Source organism: Ornithorhynchus anatinus, chromosome 2 (genome assembly GCF_004115215.2).
Source record: "Ornithorhynchus anatinus isolate Pmale09 chromosome 2, mOrnAna1.pri.v4, whole genome shotgun sequence".
Taxonomy (NCBI): Eukaryota; Metazoa; Chordata; class Mammalia; order Monotremata; family Ornithorhynchidae; genus Ornithorhynchus; species Ornithorhynchus anatinus.
The window spans coordinates 148,977,957-148,981,237 of NC_041729.1; positions in this window are offsets into that span (position 1 = coordinate 148,977,957).

Below are 3,281 nucleotides of genomic sequence, written 5' to 3' on the forward strand. Positions count from 1 at the left end.
TCCTACTGCGATCCAGACTGCACACTTCACTTTTCTAACGCCCACCTACTCACTCTACCTTGAGTTCATCTGTCTCACTGCCAACACTTTGCCAGTATCCACCCTCTGTCCTGAAACTCTGTCCCCCTTCCTATGCCACAGACCACCACTTTCCCCACCCTCAAAAACCTATTAAAATCACATCGTCTCCGAGAGGTCTTCCCCAACTAAGCCATCTTTCCCCTCTACTCCTTCTCCCTTCTAAATCATCTATTCACTTGGACCTATATCCTTAAGCACTTGTTATTTACCCCACGCACAGCACTTATGTACATATCTATAATGTATCTTAGAGTCCGTCTCCCCCTCTAGACTGTAAGCTCCTCATGGGCAGAGAATGAGTCTACCAACTCTCTTGTATTCTCCCGAGCATTTAGTACAATGCTCTGGACCCAGTAAGTGCTCAATAAATCCAATTGATTGATTGATATTTATTCTCTTACAGCCCTACTTTAAACAGTCCCCTTCAGCCTCGTTGTAAATCTGATTTCCTGTTTACTTTTTGTAGTATTTCTGGAAAAGAAAGTCACAAGACCACTGTTTGTTATAACTGTACTATCCCTACCACATCTGTTGAAATGTCTCATAGTCTTCTGTGTATTCTCTTTACACCTGTATCAGACCCTCCTTTCTCTTTTCACCTGTATTTGACCCTCCTGAGTTTAGTCCCCCCACCCAAGACTTCTGAGTCATTTCTACCCACTTGAGGGGCAGCAGGGGGCAGGGGGACTAGGGAGAAAGTGAGAGAAAGAGAGAATATGACTCATCCAGAAACCCTTTTCATATATGGGCATTAAATATCTTTTCTCCTCCATTTTAGGCTGGGAGCCCCATGGGGGAGAGAGGCATTATCCTATCCAATTATCCAGTATCAATCAATCAGTGATATTTATTGAGTACTTACTATGTGCAGAGCACTGTCCTAATCACTTGGGAGAGAACAGTACAACAGAATTAGCAGACACATTCCCTGCCCGGAAGGAATTTACAGTCTAGAGGTCAAAATAACCATTATTGTCTCACAACAGGGTTGTGGTCCCTTCCCTGACCCCCCTCTCCCTACCCCCAGGAGGACACACTTTTGTGTAGTCTTCTACTTGCTACATCACCGATGGAGTTGAACTTTACACAAATGTTTTTCAACCGTATTTGGGTTGGGGCCATATTAAACTGCAGAGACCTGGAAAATTATTTTGGGGGACGGTGCTTCCTGAAAGGAAAAATAAGCACTTCCTCCCTAATCTGAAGACCAAAGAGTCCTGTCATGTAATAAATCATTGGCTAAGCCAAATACTTTTCTATGCTTATAGCATTGATGATTTCCCACTCCAAACAGCCCCTGCATTCTTGGCACACAATTCTCCGTGCTTCCCAGCTGGCATACTGTCATTCAATCAATTGGGTTTATTCTGAGCTTACTTTGTGCAGAGCACTGTAAAGAAGAAAGTATTGATGTCAGTGGTGATCTGTCACATCTTCACTCTATCACGATCTTTATATAATAATTGTGGAATTTGTTAAGCACCTACTATGTGTCAGGCAGTGTCCTAAGTGCTGGGATTGATACAAGATAATCAGGTTAGACACACTCTCTGTCCCTCATAGGGCTCAGAGATTTAATCCCCATTTTACAGATGAGGTAATGAGGCCCAGAGAAATGTAGTGGCTTGCCCAAGATCACACAGCAGATTAATGGCAGAGCTGGGACTGGAACCCAGGTCCTGCTTTAGCCACTAGGTCACAGTGCTTCTCTGCATGGTCTGGGTGGTGAGCAGCATCGTAGTGGCTTGGAGGTCCAGTATTCTTCAATTGCTTATATAGCATGCCAATGTTTTACCAAAGAATACCTATATATCAATATATATTTACTAAAATATATATTAATACATAGGTATTCTATATATTAATATATAGGCATTTTAGTAAATATATATTAATATATAGGTATTCTTTGGTTATTTATATAACTAATCAATGATTCCATCCATTCTTTTGCCACATCTTATCTCAGTGTTAGTACCCCAGATATAACAAATCATGTTATTATTCTTCATTTAATTTCTGCTGTCATAGAAGCAATTATGCCAAAACATTGCTCTGTCTGTGATGTACTGTTTTAAATAATATGTAGTACAGTGAGAATGTTTCATAAGATATTTATGAAACATTTTAGTATTTCATTCTCTGGATTACTTATATTTCAAAATAATTCCAAATTTTTATAGGGATGATGAAAAGAGAGAAGAGATGGACTCTTGTTCATAATGCATAGTCATAGTGTTCTTTTGAATTATACTGTGTCCTTTTTATTTATATACAGTTTTAAACTCAAAACAAAAAAAAAAGATGTAAATGCACATTATCTTTGTAATGGAAGAATAAACTTTTATAAGAATATTAAAGTACATTGTTCTGTTTATTGTGCACACAAGATGGGGATTATCACATGAAGAAAAAATGATTTTTATGGTATTTGTTAAATGCTTACTATATTAGTTATGTTAGTTATGTTACTAAGTTATGCTAGTTATGTTAGTCACTGTTCTGAGCTCTGGTGTAGATATAAATTAATCAGGTTGGACATAGTCCATGTCCCTCATGGGACTCACAGTCGAAATCCCCATTTTACTGATGAGTTACTGAGGCATAGAGAAGTTGTGACTTGCCCAAGGTCACACAACAGACAAGTGGTGGAGCCAGGACTAGATCCTAAGTCCTTCTGACTCCCAGGCCTGTGCTCTATCCACGAGGCCATCCTGCTTCTAATTAAGGAATTCCAATTTGACACATTGCTTTTTTGAAAAAATGAATCTTTAGCCTTGTAAAGGTGAAAGGCCTATCAGAACCTTCTCTGTCATGCTGACGGTAATAATAATAATAAATAGGTGCTTACTATACCAAGCACTGGGGTGGATAGAAGCAATTCGAGTTGGACAGAGTTCCCTATCCCTGGTGGGGTTCATAGTCTCAATCCCCATTTTACAAATGAGATAACCGAGGCACAGAGAAGTGAAGTGACTTGCTCCAGGTCACACCGCAGACAAGTGGCAGAACTGGGATTAGAACCCATGACCTTCTCACTCCCAGGCCCAAGCTCTATCCACTACTCTAAGCTGGGTAGCAAGTTTGGGCTACAAAAAACACAGCCATCTGTCCCACTTCTTCACTGACTTCCTGAAAATGCTCACTAAAGCCTCCCTTATTCCAATGCTCAGATCACAACCTTCCCCTTCCTGCTTGTC